Here is a 21,426-nt window from a genome sequence, read left to right on the forward strand (position 1 = left end):
TGATTTTCCATATCAAGCAGATGTTCACTTGCACATCTGCCAATGTGGTATATTGTGTCCATAGTACCCGGTGTGGCTTCCTATACATTGGAGAAACCAAGTGGAGGCTTGGGGACCGCTTTGCAGAACACTTCCGCTCAGTTCGCAACAAACAACTGCACCTCCCAGTCGCGAACCATTTTAACTCCCCCTCCCATTCCTCAGACGACATGTCCATCATGGCCCTCCTGCAGTGCCACAATGATGCCACCCGAAGGTTGCAGGAACAGCAACTCATATTCCGCTTGGGAACCCTGCAGCCCAATGGTATCAATGTGGACCTCACAAGCTTCAAAATCTCCCCTCCCCCCACTGCATCACAAAACCAGCCCAGCTCGACCCCTCCCCCCACTGCATCCAAAAATCAGCCCAGCCTTGTCGCCGCTCCCCTAACCTGTTCTTCCTCTCACCCATCCCTTCCTCCCACCTCAAGCTGCACCTCCATTTCCTACCTACCACCTCATCCTGCCTCCTTGACCTGTCCGTCTTCCCTGGACTGATCTATCCCCTCCCTACCTCCTCACTTATACTCTCCTCTCTACTTATCTTTTTTCTCCATCCTCAGTCCGCCTCCCCCTCTCTCCCTATTTATTCCAGTTCCCTCTCCCCATCCCCCTCTCTGATTGAGGGTCTAGGCCTGAAACGTCAGCTTTTGTGCTCCTGAGATGCTGCTTGGCCTGCTGTGTTCATCCAGCTCCACACTTTGTTATCTCACCTAGTGTCATTCTTCTGCCTTTTCCCTGTAACCTTGAACTTTGTTCCTTCTCAAATAACCATCAAATTCTCACTCCTCCCACAAGTGGGAACATTTTCTCCCTTTTTATTTGATCTAGTCTTCTCACTGTTTTAAAACTCTCTATCAAGCCTCGTCTTAGCCTTCTCCTCTCCAATATCTCCAATTTGTCTGCACAACTGAAAATTCTCTTCCCTCAAACCATTCTCATAAAACCTCTTTTGCATACTGTCTAATGCCTTTACATTCTTCTTGAAGATGTCCAGAACTGTATGCAATCAGCAAGCTGATGTCTTAACTCATGATTCAAGTTTTGTCCTGTATGCCGCAATTAATACAATTTGGATATTGAATGCTTTATTGACTGCTTTCTTTACATGTCCTGCCATCTTTAATGATATACATATATATGCACGCACACGCACACGCACGCGCACGCTCAAAGCAAAACAAAAATGGAAGCTGCTGGATAAGCTCAGTAAGCCTGGCAGCATTTGTTTTGCGTCCGGTGACTCTTCCTAATAGCTTTTCCAGCAACTTCTGTTTTTGTTTCTGATTTACTGTATCTGCAGTTCTTTTAGTTTTTTCATGCACACCCTTTAGAGTTATAACCTTTATATTGTCCCTCCATGTTCTTCCTACCACAATCACCTCAATTTTCCACAGTGAACATAGTTTGTCACCTTTCTGCCCATTCTGCTAACTTGTATTTGCCTTTATAGTTTGCAATGCTTCCAGGTTTTGTATCATCTACCATTTCTGAAATTGTGCCCTGTATATCAAGGTCAGGATCATGAATATATTATCTGAAAAGCAACTGTCCCAACACTGACCCCTTGGGACTTACATTAAAAATTGACAAATTGCACAACATTAATTAGCAATGAAGTTGCTGGGGTTTCTTATAAGACCATAAGACATAGGAGTGGAAGTAAGGCCATTCAGCCCATTGAGTCCATTTCACCATTTAATCATGGCTGGTGGGCATTTCAACTCCACTTCCCTGCACTCTCCCCGTAGCCCTTGATTCCTTTTGAGATCAAGAATTTGTCAATCTCTGCCTTGAAGACATTTAACATCCCGGCTTCCACTGCGCTCCGTGGCAATGAGTTCCATAGGGTTCCATAGGCCCACCACTCTCTGGCTGAAGAAATTTCTCCTCATTTCCGTTTTAAATTTACCCCCTCTAATTCTAAGGCGGTGCCCATGGGTCCTAGTCTCCCTGCCTCACGGAAACAACTTCCCAGTGTCCACCCTTTTTAAGCCATACGTTATCTTGTAAGTTTCTATTAGATCTCCCCTCAACCTTCTAAACTCTAATGAATACAATCCCAGGATTCTCAGCCGTTCATCGTACGTTCTTTGCCCACGGACACTCCTACATTGTGGCCCCCAATGTTGCCTCGGAGGAGGTGGAGGCAGACTGCTCACCTTGCTTTCTGTAAGGCATTGAGGAGTATGTGGGCTGGCCTTTCAACCTGTGGACATGCACCTGAGACAGTGACCTTCTGTTGCCACCGTGGTCACTGGGACATGTCGCACAGATGAAGGCTGTGAAGGATGCGTTCAGGAAAATGAAAGGTGGAGACATGGAAATACTGAGATCACTGCAACCTCATCTTCCTCTGCAAACCTCAGATCATGGTTCACTTTCTGCAGGGTTGGATGGTGTGAGCTGCTGGGGGGTGTGGGGGCGGTGGGAGGTGGGGGGAAGCAGCAGTCATTTATTCCAGAAAACAACTGTTTCTGATGAGAATATCTGACATGGATATGTAACTTCTCAAGTATTTTATGCCCTGAATAGATTGCTCAGGGCTACTCTTTTAGCCATCGACTGCATTCAGGACATCATTCTGGTTTTACATGCAGTCTGTGTGATGCTGTATGTGTCACTCCATGTGATTGGCAGCTCTCTTATGGTTTGGAGCTCAAGAGACCCTGAGACAAGCTGGAGCTCAGGACCATAATGGACTCCTCAACTTGCACTACCTGAGCTTCAGTGACCTCTGAGAACCCTGCCAGATGTCCATACATCTGATGCTGCAAGATCTGTGCCCCATAAGGTCACTCTTGGTCCCTAACTTCAGTGGCAATTGGAGCATCATTGCTAATGCTGTCCCTCTTCTAAGGGTGTCTCTGCACAGATGACTGAGTCAGTCACAGTTCTTTATCCTTTCCAATCTACAACCAATTCTAAATGTACACTACATCTCTCTGCAGTGCCAGTATCTGGTTATGTGTTTGTAAGATGGGATTGTGCTTAATCAGACATCTCTTCCCCCTCCTGATGCCCGAGGGACTTTAAACTCTGGTTGGTGTGCATGCAGCAGTGGGATCTGTATAAGATGCAAGAAGACTTTGAATTTAAGATTTCCTTTATTCCCATGCAGTGCTCACTGCAGCTGTGATTGCCTGACCCGTACAGGCTGGGGGAATGTTCTTTCTTCGTACAGGGTACAGGGTATCCCTCAGCCTGATTCAGGTTCTAGTGCCAGACTCTCCTACTCACAGAGTCTGGGTGCTGTGTTTCCATATGAGTCACTCCCACTGCTGTTTTGGGGCACTCTACTATAACATTGAAGACAGCACATGGACAGGCAAGTGTTCCTAATTTCAGTGGCATTATTCAAACCTTCCTGCCAGCACACGCTGGAACCTTAGCCTCGAATTGTGCACAGACCGATGTTGAGGGAAATGTAAAGATTGGGTGGAATGTGCTTGACCACAAATTGAGATGTTGGTATATTCTGCAGCATGGAGGACCCTGCTGGACTGCTTCCTTGGAGTCTCACATGCCTGCAGTGGGGGTCTGTTATAGTTATGAGGGAGGCTTCTCCAAACTTAGAATCGAGACAGGTTAAAGGGCAGAATATTGAGGATTTCACCAAAAAACTACAACACTTCAAGATCACCCATCAGCATCTATTCAGGGCAACTGGGTGTAGACAATAGACGAATTTCACATCATACATTAATTTAAAGGATGGTTGGTATAAGCATTTTCTTGTTGGACAACCTTAATAGTTTTTGGGATTGTCCATCAATACAAATGGATTGCAGTATTTGTGACTGGAAGCGATGTTACCAAAAATATGTTTAAAAATCAGAATCAACTTCAAAGCTTATCCTGTCTGAAGGAGTGAAATTACTGTGTGCATGTATAGAGTTTTAATCCCACACATCTGATTGCTTGTTGTTCTGGTTTACACTCAGAGCTGGCTGCTGCCAGACTCAGCATCAGTTCAGTGAACAGGAATCCATAACAAAATCTGCACCACATGTTTGCCAATTTTGGTGCCAGATGGTCATGGTTGATAATGGAAAAAAAACTGTCATGCAGCATCAGGATGACCCTTTGTTTCGAGTTTAATATTGAGATGATTAAGAAAACACTTGGCACCATTGCCACTAAGCTTAACACTGACTTAACATTTCTAATCAATGAAATGTTCACGTTTTATTTGCCATCCGTCTCACTTCAGTGAGCACCAAAGCCCAGTTTAACCCAGAAGATAAAGGTAAAATTATCTACCAATGTGGCAATCTGAACATTTGTTTCATGACAATGTTCAGAAAATTTCAGTCCTGTAGCAACATGTACTCCAGTCTAAGATAACAAAGTGTGCTATGTAGTTTTATGTCAGGTTATCTTGCTTTACAATTCTCAACCTTATTTTTCAAATCCTTCCATGGCTCTGTATTTTTCTCCCTGTAATCTCCTCCAACACTACAACCATCCACAATAGAGCAGGTGGAAAGAATGATCACTGGACCAAAAATGTTAACTCTGTTTTCTCCTTCACAGATGCTGCCAGACCTGCTGAGCTTCTCCAGCAACTTTGTTTTTGTTCCTGATTTACAGCATCCACAGTTCTTTCAGTTTTTAATCATCACAATATCCGTATTACCCTCACTCAGGCTAGGAGTTTACTTTTTCCATCATTGGCAGTCTTGTCTTCAGGTCTCAAGCTCAGGAATACCTTCCCTACACTTTATCATCTCTTTCCCTTGCCTTTCTCATTTACGATATTCCAGAAAAACCTACGCTTTCCTCCATTCAAACTAATATTTCCATATTTGGTTCGGTGTCGCACATAGTTTTCTATTGTGTATATGAAGTGTCCTAAGTTCCATTACATTGAAGGTGCTCTATAAATATACGTTGCGAGTATAAGTGCTTGATTTGTGATGTTATTTGTCATGCATAGCTTCCATCACCAGCTTTAAAGCAATTAGAACATACTGTAGTCTGGAAAGTGAAATTGAAAACGTGAGTATTTGAGCACTCCCCAAATTAAATAGAAAATGAAACTATGATAGTATTTGTCACTTTCAGGTTCAATTTAGATACCAATCGCAGGGTATTTTCTCAAGAATTTTCTCTTGCTCTGTCAGTCTTGAATGAGGTTTCTGTTGTATTCATGCCAATGTTATGGAGATGAAGAAGAACAAATTAACTATTGAAACTTCCCAACAAATATCCATAATTGCAAAGAACATTTCAGCCAGTCCAAAGACGTGCAGGTTTGGTGAATTTGTCATGCTAAATTTCCCACAGTGTCCAGGGATGGGTAGGTTAAATGGATTAGCCATTGGATATGCAGGATTACAGGGTTAGGGTGGGTGGGGGTTCTAGGTGGGATACTCTTCAGAGGGTCGGTGTGGACTTGATGGGCCAAATGGCCTTTTTCCACATTGTAGGGGGGCCTATGATTTCATGATTTTGATCACTTCCCATGCATTCATGGGTATAGTAAATGTGTGACTTAGCCTTTTCTCAATGGAGGGTGCAGAACAAGGTGATGAAGATGATGTTCCAATAGGTAGATGTATAACACACTGGGGGATGAAGGGGAATTATTCAAGCATTGGGGAGATGTCAGTGTGGGATGAGAAATTGCGAAGGCAGTGCTGTAAAACTCAACAATCCCATTCAAGAAAAGGTTCTTTCTCACCTTGGGTGCTATAGGAATACATTACAGTGTAGGGCAGCTAAGTGATGCATATCAAGCATCAAAATCACCTTTTAATTAAAAGTTTCATTTATTTTCAATCAGAAAGTTTAAATATGTCAAAATGAAAACTGTAGCTTGTTAGTGTTACAAGTGCATTTACTATTGGTTTCCAATAAAAAGAAATGAGAATTCTTTGTTGTCCATCAATTATAATATTAAACCTGATGTAGGTTTTCAACTTTATTATACCGTGGCTGACATCTTCTAGAAAAAAATCACTGTTGGCGTATTTTAAAACATTGCCTTTGTACTTAACAAAGAGAATAGGAAGAAGTCAAATTATTAATAAAATGATTAACAAGTGAAAATGTGAAGAATATCATCCCCAATCATTCACATTCATGGGGACATTCTATGTAAAGACAAGTATTACTGCACCTTTATACTATTTTCAGTAATTAGGATAAGATTTATTGTCTTCTGTCTTATATTTTAATGTAGTGTTCTGCAATTGTGATTTTTCAAGATCTTTCCTCTTAGTTAAGCATTGATGCTGCACCTGACCACTTCTGTTATGTTTCCCCCACACGTAATTTACTACAAAACAAAAATGTTGGAAACGTTCAGTGAATCAGGCAGAGCATCTGCGGAGAAGTGACCAGTTAACATTTCAGGCATAACCCTTCATCTGGTTGCTTCTTTCCACAGATGCTCTGCCTGACAGACTGAGCATCTCCAGTTCTTTCAGTTTTGTCTTGTCATTTCCAGAATCTACAAAATTTTATTTTTAATTTCCTTCAAATTATTCTTGATTACCATTTAAGAAAGCCCTTTTTCCACTTTGCCCAATGTTGCTGTAATTGAGTAATCCTGGAAAGAGACGAATTGGCTGTTAGTGCTTTCTACCCGAAGGCTTCACTTTTTATGCCACTTACTTAGCTATTAAAATTGTCGGAGAGAGAATAGTTTAGCTCCATGCGAACATAGCTGGCTGATCCTTTTATTGACATATACCAAGATGAGATTGGCAGTTGCAATTTTTTTCACATTGCCTGCATTTCTGGTTCTTCTGAAAATATGAGAAAGTTTATTTTGTGTAGAGCTAATTTTTTATTGTGCATGATCTATTAACATCTATTTAATGTATATCATCTACTGTTTAATGTTTATCAGCTTACTGTAATAGGCACAGTGTATAATGACACCAGCATTAGAACTCAGCAATTGGTAGTCAAGGCATATTTTCTCTTTTTGATAGATTTAAAATGTATTAGGTAATCAATAATTTTTTAAAGAAAACAATATGGCTTGGTGGAGCATTCAATAGGTCAGAGGTGGAAAGAGAAAAGCAAACTGCATTTATGTAGCCGCTGTCTTGTTCTCTGGAAGTCCCAAAGCATTTTGCAGCCAATAAAGTACCTTTTTAAGTGTAGTCATTGTTAGAATAGGCTGCTGATTATTTTCCACGTAAATGGATATGAATGTGAGTTAATTTTAGCTACACAAGTTCAGGTTAGTTGATAAGCAAAAGCAAAATAATAACTGGATCCCAGGTCAACTTTATACTCACTATTGTTTTTGTGCTAACACTGAACTAGACGATTCTTTGACTCCAAAACATCTTGCTGTGAGCACTGTTCCTTTTTTTTAATTCATTCGTGGGATATTGACTTCACCGCAATTTATCATCCATTCCTGGTAGCCCTTGAGAAGGAAGTGGTGAGCTGCCTTCTTGAACTGCTGCAGTCCATGTGCTGTAGATAGACCCACAATGCCCCTAGGGAGGGAATTCCAGGGTTTTACCCAGTGAAACTGAAGGGATGCTGATGTATTTCCAAGTCGGGATGGTGAGTGGCTTGGAGGGGAACTTGTAGATGATGGTGTTCTCGTGTATTTGCTGCTTTTGTCCTTCTAGATGGAAGAGGTCATGGGTTTGGAAGATGTGTTCTAAGGACCTTTGGTGAATTTCTGCAGTGTATATTGTAGACAGTACTCACTGGATGTGAGTTAGCTCGCTGAACTGGAAGGTTAGTTTTTAGACTTTTCTTCACCATTCTAGGTAACATCATCAGTGAAGCTCCGACAAAGCACTGGTGTTATGTCCCGCTTTCTATTTATCTGGTTAGGTTTCCTTGGGTTGGTGATGTCATTTCCTGTGTTGGTGATGTCATTTCCTGTTCTTTTTCTCAGGGGATGGTAGATTGGCTCCAAATCAATGTGTTTGTTGATGGAGTTCCGGTTGGAATGCCATGCTTCTAGGAATTGTCGTGCGTGTCTCTGTTTAGCTTGTCCTAGGATGGATGTGTTGTCCCAATCAAAGTGGTGTCCTTCTCATCTGTATGTAAGGATACGAGTGATAGTGGGTCATGTCGTTTTGTGGCTAGTGGCTATGAACATCAACTAGCCACAAAACGACATGATCCACTATCACTCGTATCCTTACATACAGATGAGGAAGGACACCACTTTGATTGGGACAACACATCCATCCTAGGACAAGCCAAACAGAGACACGCACGAGAATTCCTAGAAGCATGGCATTCCAACCGGAACTCCATCATCAAACACATTGATTTGGAGCCAATCTACCATCCTCTGAGAAAAAGAACAGGAAATGACATCACCAACACAGGAAATGACATCACCAACCCAAGGAAACCTAACCAGATAAATAGAAAGCGGGACATAACACCAGCGCTTCGTCGGAGGCTCACTGATGATGTTACCTAGAATGGTGACGAAACGTCTGAAAACTAACCTTCCAGCTCAGCGAGCAAACTCACATCCAGAACCTCAACCTGAGCTACAAATCTTCTCAAAACTCACAGTACTCACTGCTGACATAAGTACCAGTGGAGGAGGAAGTGGATATTTGTGGATGCGATGCCAATCAAATAGGTTGATTTGCACTGGATGGCATCAAGCGTAATGAGTGTTGTTGGAGCTATACCCATCCAGCTAAGTATGGAGTATTCTAGCACCCTCCTGACGTGTGCCTTGTAGGTGGTGGACAGGCTTTGGAGAGACAGGAGTTAAGTTGTACATTGCAGGATTCCTAGCCTTTGAGTTGTCTCCTAGCTTCTGTACTTACATGGCTAGTACAGTTCAGTTCCTGATGTGTGGTAACCCCAGAATATTGACATCGTGGAATTTAGTGATGGTAATGTCAATGAATGTTAAGGGGCAATGGTTAGATTTTGTCTTGTTGGAGATGATCATTGCCTCATGCCTCAGTGGCATGAATGTTATTTGTCACTTATCAGCCCACGCTCGTGTATTGTCCTTGTCTTGCAGCATTTAGACATGGACCACTTCAGTACATGTGGAGTTGGGAATGGTACTGAACAATGTGCGATCATCAACAAATATCCTCAGTCTGATCTTACGATGGAGGGAAAGTTACTAATGAAGCAACTGAAGAAAACATCCAATGGACACTACCTTGAGTAACATTTTCCACATTCTGAATGGACAGAAAAATCACTGGACTCTCTCTAATCCAGAACCCTAATGCTTTAGGGAATAAGTTCTGACCCACAATGCCCTTTTTGTGGAGTTGAAATTCCATGAATAAAATTTGGAGTTAAAATTGTTGCAAAATTTCAGCTGATTTACTTATCCCCTTCAGGGCAGGAAATTTCCTGTCCTTACATGGTATGACCTGCAGGTGACCCCCAGACCCATCACAAGATGGCTGAATCTTAATTAATCTAGAAAAGTTGATAGATGATAAATGCTAGTCTTACCAGGCACACTTACAAAAGAATTTTTAAAAAGCTACGTTCCAACAAGTGGCATTTTCATGGTCTGGTCTCAGGACAAACTTACTCCCTAGCGTATTTGATCATTTGTTTCAAACTTTCCCCTATCCCATAACTAGTTATGTTTTCTTCAGCTGATCTTTAAAAGACTCCGTTTGCCATTGTATTTGTCATTTTTTGATTTAAAAATGTATATATTCCAAACATCTCTACACATTGAGGAGATTTCTCAAATTATGGCTTAACATAGGACTTGTGAGCATTGTGTTTGTTGTACTATTGCGCAGATCTCAGAAATGTCCTGAAGAAGGGTCTCGACCCGAAACGTCAGCTTTCCTGCTCCTCTGATGCTGATTGGCCTGCTGTGTTCATCCAGCTCTATACCTTGTTATCCCTGTACCCAAATGACAGCTGGATGACTTCATGACATGTGATGCCTTAGTATAGAAGACCTCCATATTAATCTCTGTACAGCCAGTCAACAATGTAGATAATATAATAGTCACGAAAGTTAGTACATAACCTTGACTGTATTTAAGTCTGAGGTGCCCTATCAATGTTCATTGTTAATTGTTAATAAACTTCAGACATCTGGTTCTCTAGCTAGTGTGAAAAACCCATTTTGCTTCTATTAAAAATGCCCTTCACTGTTTCTGTTTCTAGTCCATATTTAATCCTACAATAGTCATTTGCTATTCCTTAGCCCTTGTCCTAATCCCTTTGCCTACTACAACTTTCCATAACATCAGTCATTGGCCGTGTAAATTGCCAATGTCAAGTATATCCTTTATTTATCTTTGGATAGTGTGAGCAGTAAACACTACTTTTAGTCACCTCCTTAGTCTCAGGACAAAGCAGTTAACTCAAGATGGTGCCCCATGAGTTGTTTTACTTGTAAATCCATACATTATCATTTCTCTTTTTTTTAGTTACTTCCATGTTTAAGGTCCTTATTCCTGACATTGAGTCAGCTTCCTGAGGCTGCCCCTCTGGATTGAGGATGGTTTGTTTCCATTCCAATTTGAAGGGTTTTGAAACAAACACGGAGAATGCTAGAGAAACTCAGCAGGTCTGGAGAGAGAAACAGAGTTAGAGTTTGAGCCTGGAGTAACTCTTCTTCAGAACTGGGTATTGAGATGCTCAGATTGCAGCCTGTACCATGTGCAGGACAGTTGGTGTTTGAGGTGAGGGTTTTAGAGGTTTCTACTCTCCAATGTCCTGACTGTGTCTCTGCATGTTCCTGATCCATTTTGTGTATATTTTAGCTCAATCCACAATTTCAATGCAGAACACATAGCTCATCTTCCTCAACCTAGTCTATTTCGTGTTTCTGACTGTGCTCTTCACTATTGCTGGCACTCTACTCCCATTTGATTTTTGCCTCTGCCAACAGGTCAAGACTGCTCAGATGGAGGATACTGCATGCTCGGCTGCTGTGGCTCTGCTGTTCTATTCAATCTTGTCAGCTTTAACTACTAACAGCATTCAGTGCCCAACCCACCACATGTTGCCTTCTGCATTCATTGTACCTGTGCTATAATGGTTTCTCCTGCCAGGATTCTGTTCTGAATCCTGTGCAGGATTCCTGCCTTCTTCAAGGACAAATCTTGTTCCTCCACTGGTCTCTGGTGTTTTTATTCCACAATTCCATTGAGCCTGTAATCCTGGCTGTACTTCACCTATTCCGCTCTCTGGTTTGCTCTCTCTTGGATGAACAGTGATCCCTTCCTGCTCTGGATGCTGCTAAATATTTGTGGAGTTGCTGTTATCTGCTTCCCGTGGCCACTTGTGTTACATTTTTCTTCGACTGGCCAAACCACAGCTAGCTGCATCTCAACAAACAGGCAATGGCCTATGGTATTTTCACTGGACTGTTATCTAGTTCTGGGGATAATGCTCTGGGGAGATGGGTTTAAATTTCGCCATGGTAGATGGTGGAATTTGAATTCAATAAAATGAAAAGTCTGGAATTAAGAGTCTGATGATGACCACAAATTCGCTATTAGCTGTTGGAAAAACCCATCTAGTTTACTAATGTTCTCAATTTTACTCTGTGTCATTTTAATGACACATAGAATTGGATCTTATGTTTTTTTAGCCAAGTATCAGTTTCATGTTTCCTGGAAGATTTCTGACCGTGAGGCCAAGGGAGATCTCGATTCTTCTTACCCAACTTGCCTCATTTACTACCTACCTCACCCCATGCTGCTCCTCTTGCCCAATGTAAACCCCATTTCAATATCCGCTGTTCCCAGAAGGACTCGCCACTCAGCAGATATCCTCCAAAACCTTCCCTGCACTGATGCCATTTATAATAGGCCGTATGAGCCTGGACAAGTGATTGCAATCCAGTGTTGGCCTTCACATTGTAGTAGTCACAAAGCGACATGGCTCATAACTGGCAATGGCTGATACTCACTTGCATATACAGCCCCAAATTCTCACTCTTGCCTCTGTTTAATCAACGCTCCACAGAGTTCACCCTCACAGGCACCAGGACAGGATTGGCTCCCCACTCCTGCAGCCCTCCAGGCCCGCTTCAACATCCAGCTCATTCTGTCAAAGCTCCCAGGACAAAGGGGGCCTGCATTGGCACTGTGCCTCACTCAGCCCCAGGAAATGGAGTAGGGGGTGAAATGCTGGCTGGAATTTGATGTGAGAGCAGCCATAGATGCCTGTACCATTTTGGTTGTCTCTCCTCGACTATAACCATTATTTTTAATTCCCTACTTTTAGGTTCTTTTGCACAATCTGTTCTCTTATCCCCTTCCTGCAACTTAGCCATTCAAACTTTAATTTCCTCCATTTCCCTCCCCATCATAACCCAGGCCTATGCTATTGCTCTGCATTTCCTACTCTTCTCCAACTTGAATTCTCTGTGAATAAATACACAGCCTCTTGATTAGCATCTCTCTTGTTATTCTTTACAGCATCAGGACCACTTCCTTATAAGCAGCAATCTTAGCTGCTCCATCTTCCCATCTGGCCTATCGACTATAAGATATACATTAGTTTTATCCCTCACATGGTCTAGCTCAAAATGTTTCAGGCACAACATGATGTTGAACTCTTCATCCATCACCTTTATTCCATTTCTTTTGACAGGAGTTCCCACCCCATCCCACAGGCCCCTTCACCCAGCTCCAACACTGTACCTCCGCCTGAAATCCTCCCTTTAGCATTTTACCTGCACTTGGCCTATTCATAGAGAACTGCCAACATGATATTGGCAGCTTCCATTTCACTGCTGCCCTCACTCACTGAAATTATCTCCCTCTGAACTGACTGCACTACGTGCTCACAGATCCAACTCTGACTCTGTAATCAAACTTGCCAACAAAGGTGGTGCTGTTGTTGTCTGGCAGATTGACTTCTACATTGGAAGCTGAGTGCCGCCTCTCCAATATCTCCTCCTATCTCTCCCAGACATGACCCCCACCATGGAACATCAAGCCATTGTGTCCACAAGAGTCACTAATCTCATTTCATCTGGTGATTTCCCTGTGCCCCCCAGAGCCTCCAAGTTCATAGACCCTAACCCCACACAGCCTGCTTCTACCTCCTTCCCAAAATTCACAAAGGGACTGCCCAGGCTGACCCATTGTTTCTGCCTGCTCCTGCCTCACAGAACTTACTCTCTTCAAACCTTGACTGATTTTTTTTATCCCCTTGTACAGTCCCTTCCCACTTGTATCTGCAATTCTTCTGCCACGTTACACCAATTTCAGAATTTTCAGTTTGCGGGCTCCAGCCATCTCTTCTTCACCAAGAATGTGCAATCCCTTTACATGTCTGTGCCTCATCAAGATGATTTCAATCTTCTCTATTTCTTCCTGGGAAAAGGCCCTGGATCATCCCAACCCACCACCACCATTCCCCACCTGGCCTAGTTCATACTCACGTTGAACAACATCTACTTTGACTCAGGTGAAAGCTGTGGCTATGGATACCCCACGTGGGCTCCAGTTTTACCAGTCTCGATGTACAGTTCCAGCAATAGCCACTGTTAATGGAGGCGCTGCTGAGGCTGCTCTTCTGTTGGTTCGAGGATTAGTGTTAGTATTAATTGGTTGAGGGCATAGGGCAACAGCCCTTATAAGGTAGCATATCATCCATTTAATTGGAAGATGCTGGTATAATGAGGCCCCTGGTCCTGCTGCACACCTTTCATCCTCTATCTTGGGCAAGTTAAAGTTTTAACCAGCTAAATGTTGGAAAGACTGAAGCCCTGAACACAAACTTCTTCCAGCTGAGTCTGTTCCTCCTCGTCACCACTGTATCAGGCCAAACCAGATCTGTCCTATTTAATTTAGAGATCACTGTAGATTTCATATCCTGTGTCCCAAATTTTCCCCTCTATAATCTCACCCTATCTATGATAGCTCATCTTCAACTGAACATCTCAACATGCTTTTATCAGCTCCAGGTTCAATTATTCCAAAGCTCTTCTGATCAGCCTTCACCCTCCTTAAACTCCAGTTCACCCTGCTGTCCCTAATTTATCCCACAAGAATTTCTACTTATTCAACACTCTTGCCCTAACTACCTACATTGGTTCTGATTTCCCAAGTACCAAATGTAAAATTCTCATCCTTAAATACTCATATCCTCCTAATTTCGATTTTGAATTTGTTTTTGGCTTCACTCCTCACTTTCAATACAATGTCCCTTTGTTCCACAACTTCAGCTTGAACTCAATGGTCTTTGGGGTTTGCTGTTTTGTGTATCTCATCTCTGCTCATTCCACTGCTGACACTCTCATTTCAGCTGTTTACCTAGCGTGCTACCTGAAATTCTCTTCCCAACAACCTCTGCCACTCCAGCTTTCTTCCATTATGACCACCTATAAAAATCCACCTTTGTAGCAAAGGTCACACTCGCACCATTTCTTTTAATACAACATCAATTTGTTCCCTTGTTGGTTATCCAATTGGAAAGGTGTAACAAAAAAGATACAAGTACTCTGTCAAAGTATAAATAGGGATTGCCATTTTTTCTAACTCATTGTAAGCAGGTTTTTCACTACAACTGAGAAGGCTTGATAAACTACTTACAAATTCTGATGACTTGTGACAAAATATAATTATAAACCACTGAGAAAGGAAGATGCAAATTTACTAAAATCACTAAAAGAGTTGAAGGGAAGGCTGGCAAGTGGTGCAAGCTATTCTTAAAACAGGATTCCTAAGGTTCTATTAAAAGACAATTAAATAGTTACTTGCTAAAGGAGATATTAAATATCTGTGAACGAGTCAGAGTCTGGGGTCAGCCTGAAAAGTTCAAGGAGAAGGGCAGTGGTGCAGATTTGTTTGACTGAATCTTTCTGTGCAACATTCTATGATAATGTGAAATCTGTGTCAATTACTTCTTATAGTTCTGTGTGCTTTAGATCAACATCAATAGCAGCTCATAAATGTGATCTACATTAGGTTGAAATGTTCACAGCAATCATCTAAAAGAAGATGTTATTTTGTTCACTTTGCTATTCAGAAAAAGTTCTTTGTAGCTCGCAGTTTCTGTTCTGCATTGCACTGTGTGTGTCAGATATGCCTGAGGCTTCTAATGCCTTTAAAATGCTGTCACTGAGAACAGTGGATTAATTCATGTCCTCTGAGGTTTCACATTTTGGCGCAGAGAAAACATTGCAACAGCTTGCTCAAAAGGTGACATTTCACAGTATGCAAAGTAATAAAAAGTCTTTTGGGATTGGAGAACTTACAAAAAGCCTCATGCCTCTTGACTTTGTTGCCAGTGGTAAGACAGATGCAGCTTACAGACTCAATTCAGTGAAGAGTGAGAAATCTTTTAAAAGGAATATTTCATGCAAAAGCAGTGGAACCCATTTGAACGACAAACAGCAATCTGCTTAATATTTGTCCAAATTAAATCACTCATTCAGTCATGTAGAAAAAGTCTTTTGGACAGTATTAAAAGGCACGAGTGACATTAATATTACAGTTAATGTTAGGAAGCCAAAAAGAATGCATCCCTTTATCAAGTATTGGCTGCTCGTTTTCCTTTGTTCAGCTCAGATGCAAAACTGAGGACAAAGATGATGTGAGTCACTCTGGCATGCAAAGTAGCCATTTCCAAGATGGTAACTGCACTATTCAGTTTATTCATTCAGGCTGTAGCTGTGGTTTCATTGAGCTGCTGATTCTTGGTGCCAACCACACAGTTAATGCTAAAACGTTCAGCGACCTGACCTGCACCATTTTAAAAAACAATACAATTTTTCTATCCTAAGCAGAAAGACATTGTTCTGACCTATCTTGAATGTTAACTCTACAAATTGAACTGTAGCTCCTAGGATGCTGCTGGGCCTGCTGTGTTCATCCAGCCTCACATTCTATTGTCTTGGATTCTCCAGCATCTGCGGTCCCCATTATCACTGTAGACACCTGTTTTTTGATTTTGTGAATAATACGAGACAAAACTGACAATGCTCACCTGCCCTGACTTCAACAGCATTCATTTAGCTCACACCTTTAAGGTAGTAGAATATCCCAAGGAAGCATTACATTCCCTGATCTATAAAGTTTCTCCACACTAATAATGTTAACATTGAGAAAGTACCTTTGCATAGGCAAATTCTGGGTTGGAAATGGGTCCAGCTCTTGAGTCTGTTTGCAAGTCAATTTGAACACAAGTCAGTACACAATGCAGGACGATATAAAGCAGCCATTTGTAAGTATGAGGAAACATTTGTATGTGGGATCTTTAAAAGTTACTATTAATACACCCCCATATCGATTATGTTTGTAAGTGCGAGTGTTTGTAAATCAGATATCTGTAATTCAGGGACCTCATCTATTAATACTTTGCACGAGTATGGCATTTTAACAAATGTCCTTTTCCTGGGATCAGGTAAAGCCAGGACCAATTTATGTGGAATATGTCAATTCAAATTATTTAAATTGATCCTTCATTGTTTGAGTTACCCTCTTCCTGTCTTTTTATGAGTAATCCTATTTATATATTTTGCTCTATAGTTTGTAAGCAGGGAGTGGTTTGTAGACAGATATTATGGCTATAACTTCAATATTAGCTCTGACTTCAGAGTTTGTCTAAGATTTCTGGCATTAATTCTCTATGGTGAAATATTCAATTTGGCCCCATTTGAACAAGAGCTTATCACTTAATTGGCTTGTGGATCTACGTTGCAACACTCCAAAACCAAAGGGTAAGCCCTCGTCAATTGCACCATGTATACTTTTTTGAAGACAGGCGCATTTTCTAATTGACAGATCTTAAAGTTTGTTCCTGAGATTAGTTAAGGCCTTTGTCAGAGGAATTTTCTAATTTCTGATAAGATGCAAGTTATTATTTACAATTCTTTCTGATTTCGTTTAGTAAGTTGATATTTGAAAAATTAAGAATTTTAAGATTGAGAAACATTGCCTTACCAAACTACTTTCCTGTTGATTGACACTGTCCTTGTGTGCCTAATCATCTTTTCACAAACTGTTGCCACCAAAGTCCAGGTTTTTGCCTCCTGAGCTTGGTTTTTCATTCTTTTCAAGAGGCTCCCCTTATAATTTTGTCTACACGTCTATTTTGTTGCAGAAGAGTCCATAAGACTATTAGAGCTGAGTTAGGCCAGTTGGCCCGTTGTGTCTCCTCCACCAATTTGATCATGTCAGATATGTTTTTCAATCCCATTCAGGTAGGGGTAGAGGTTAGATAGACCTTAGGATTAGGGTAAAAGTTCGACACAACATTGTGGGCCGAAGGGCCTGTCCTTTGCTGTACTATTCTATGCTGTCTTGCAATCTCCCTGTAACCTTTGATCCCCTTACTAAGCATTTTCCAGTGGTGCAATATCCACTCTCTCCTCTCTCTTACCTTGTATATATCTAAAAATTTCTTGAAATTTTCTTTTACATTACTAGCTAGCTAACACTCATATTTCATCTTCTCCCCATTATTGTTTTTTTTAGTTATCCTCTGCTGGATTTTAAAGCCTTCCCACTAAGTTTCACCAAATTGTTGCTTTTTCTTTTGCTTTTATGCTGTCCCTGACTTCCCTTGTCAGACCTGGTTGCCTTGTCCTCCCCTTAGTATGTTTCTTCTTCCTTGGGATGAATTTCTGTTGTGCCTCCTGAATTACCCCAAGAAACTGATGCTCCACCATCTTCCCTGCCAGGTTCCCCTTCCAATCAACTCTAGCCAGCTTGCTCATGTCTTCATAGTTACCTTCACTCAATTATAATACATTTAGAAAGCTGATTCCAGCTTCTCTTTCTCAAACTGCGGAGTGAATTCTATCATATTATGGTCACTGCCCCCCCAAGCTGTTCCTCCACCCTAAACTTCCAAATCAAATCTGCCTCAACACACAATACCAAATCCAGAATTGCCAATTTCCTTGTGGGTTCTATCAGAAGCTGCTCCAAAAATACCATCTCGTGCATATCCAATGAATTATTTTCCTCGGGGTCTGCTACGACCTGATTTTCACTATCCACCTGCATATTGAAGACCCCATGATTATTTTAATACTGACTTTCATACATCCTTTTCCATCTCCTGAATTATTTTCTGCCTTACATCCTGACTGCAGTTGGGAGGCCTCTGCATAACTCCCAGCAGTTTTTCTTTGCATTTCCTCAACTCTACCGATGCAGATTCCCTTCTGATTCCTAAGAGGGGTGAAATTCAAATTTGGCAAGGGCACAAAATGTTAATTTGAATGGAATGTAAATTAGGAGAGATGTTCAATGGGCAGCTGATTTGGTGATGTCTGCTTTACACAATCACAACTCAAAATTACTCCCTATTGATGGGTGCTGAAGTCTCTAGCTTGTCTGTCACTGACTGCATGTTGCATATTTCAGTCAGAGTGTTGGGGGATCAGTGTAATATTATACTCCTATTTGCCTGGTAGATCTCCTCACTACAGGACACAGTTATTACCATATTCAGTGCATCAGTGCTCTCCAACAGGGACCCCAAAAATAATAATGATACCAGCACTAACTGTTCAATTCAATTAATATGTCTGGAGAAGGTTCAGTTCTATAGTTCCCATTGTGTTTACAGACGGGAAATGACAGAATGTGCTGGGTGTTGGATTTGACACTTTTACCTGGCTGTTTGCCAGGAAGGAGAGGTGCTCCATCATGGTGACAAAGGTGGAATACTCTAACATCAGCTATCTTCTCCCCAAACATGGCATCTACCACTTTTGAAAGGAACAGGATGGGATTGGGTCACAGGCAGAGGAAGCTGCACGTAGAAATCAGCAGCTGCTTTGATTCCTTTATGATTTTGGTGACCTGAATGTCTGAATCACACAATGTACAGATTTGACCAGGTAAGAACATGTCGAATGTTGTGATTCATTTGGATAGCCAAGTACCTTTTTGGAGAAGTAAGGTAGCACGTGAGACACGCTTGGGAAAGATAAGCCACCCTTTGGGAGAGGTAAGGTGCCTTTTGGAATTGTTAAAAGTAGCCATGAATCTTTGTAAAAGCTGTGCCAACCCATTAACTTTCACACCCACTGGAAGTGTCAACCGATCTATCAAAGGCAATTTGTCAAAAGGACCTGTGTGCAGTGTTATACATTGAATAGCTCTGTATTTAAATCTTTGAAAAAAAATGTCTGGTGCATTAAAAAGAATTATTACTTACTATTTCATTCTAGCATTGACATAAGTCTGAACATTTCCATTACTGACTTGTTTCTGCATGACACATTTCACAACAACCATTGTCATAGCAGACTGTCTGCAATTACAGTTTGATTGACAGCTACAAATAGTTATAGATTCTTTGAAATGGGACTATGAATTTCAGTGCAGTTGTTATAAAGGATTATGCGCTGGAATGAAATGCTTGTTGCTATAAGTTAAAAGAAAATTAATGTCGTAAATTTAAATTTATGACGGAGAGTATTTTAATTCAATTGACTGAATGCTGCAGTAGGCACTTAGAATCTTGTTTGATCAATATCTGCATGGGTCCTGTGGCCCATCGATGGTGAATACTAGGCAAAATCGCATGGTAGGTTTAAAGGGAAAAGGTGGTGGGTGGGATAGGCTGGCATGCGTGGGACTTGGGGAATGTGTGAAGGGATGAAGGTTGCTTTTGAAAAAACTACAATATAGTACCAGTGCTTGGAAGCAGCACACTGCTCAGTTCTTTTACACATCTGGCAACTCTGTTTTTGTTTCAAGGTTCCCCAGTCTGACTTCTAAGGAATCCCACCACTGTGGAATGAGAATCTGATGTTCAGATTGTTTTACAAGTCATATCCAGGGAGCCAGGAATTCCCTCAATTCTGTGCACCCGATGTGGTAACACAAATCCAGGCCACTGTACTAGGACAAACCACACAAACTGTTGAAAAAAAAATCAGATGATGTAATAATGAACCAAAATGACTCACTGAGTCATATCTTATTCACCATAAACAACAATTATGGTATGCTTAAACCAGAGAGTGGAACTAAGTCTCAGAATTACTGAGGTCTAGTGGTATTAAAGTTGAAATTTCACCACTGAAATCCATTTGAATTCCTCTTAAATTCTGAATTCCTTTCTCCTGCTCACTGCCATTTTTATTCAAAAGATGGCTAAAGCCTTGAGACTTTACTGTCCTTCAGTAACAAGTCTTGAATATTCAGAGCTCTGCTTCATTCTGCCCTCAGCAAAACTATTAATAAATATCTCCCTTCTTGTCTGTCTTTCTGTGAGCATGTTAATTAGGTAACAATGTGCATCTCATTACTTATCACTGTTTACATGTGATATGTCATCTGAGAAGTACAAAATTCTTCCACATTAACCATTTATTAGATCTATGTAAGTGATTACAATTTGATAAATCTCATGTTATTTATGTATTTATAGGAAATAAATAAAACTGGGTGGAATTATAACAATTGCTAATTCTGTTTTAGGACTGTTTAGAAGAAGAAGCAAATGAGTTTTGTGTCTTCTAGACTTCTCCAGATTTTAAGCAAGTATTATTGCTAATGATAAGTAAGTTCCATATTTTGGTTCAAACTGTACCTTCATCTATTGTTCGTTATGTACTTACACTTCCTTTTTATCGTATGAAAGATACTGTATTCATGAAAAAGTGGGAAGGAAGATGAATCAAAGAGGATGCACAGAATTACACGACATTATGTTATTTCTGTAACAATAAGATCATACATAACTGACACAAGAAAGAAAGAAATAACTTTGAGTTTCTATTGCACCTTTAATGACCACAGTCCCTTCCAAAGCGTGTTAGAGACGAGATTGTAAATTAGGAAAGGGCACCAGAGGACTTGGGCTCAGTGAATTGCCACAAAAGTTAATCAGATAAAATGACACAAAGTGAAGAAAATGAACTTGCACCCAAAAATGAGGGTCAAGTCAGCAAACCGATTCCTACATCTGCTGATCTATGCCATCTGAGACCTTAAGCAAACTTGGGACCAGGGCTTATTTGAATAAATCCGCCAATTGATGGGAACTAATTGTGCATTGGACTGAAGCTTGCTGGTTAGAGCTCGATGGATTTTGACAAAGCCAACCTGTGGGAAGGGAGAGATAATGGGAACTGCAGATGCTGGAGATTCCAAGATAATAAAATGTGAGGCTGGATGAACACAGCAGGCCAAGCAGCATCTCAGGAGCACAAAAGCTGACATTTCGGGCCTAGACCCTTCATCAGAGAGCTCTCTGATGAAGGGTCTAGGCCCGAAACGTCGGCTTTTGTGCTCCTGAGATGCTGCTTGGCCTGCTGTGTTCATCCAGCCTCACATTTTATTATCTGTGGGAAGGGAGGCAAGTTTAAGCGAAGCCTATGTTTCTCCTGGCCCCTCAAAAATGTAACTTTTTAAAAAAGGTTTTATTACCTTTTCACCTGTCCCTTTAACAGCCGATTCTGTAAAATTCTCCAAGACACTCTCTAAGCCAAGATCTCAACCAGCTGCAA

The sequence above is a fragment of the Stegostoma tigrinum genome, chromosome 9, assembly GCF_030684315.1.
Source record: "Stegostoma tigrinum isolate sSteTig4 chromosome 9, sSteTig4.hap1, whole genome shotgun sequence".
NCBI lineage: Eukaryota > Metazoa > Chordata > Chondrichthyes > Orectolobiformes > Stegostomatidae > Stegostoma > Stegostoma tigrinum.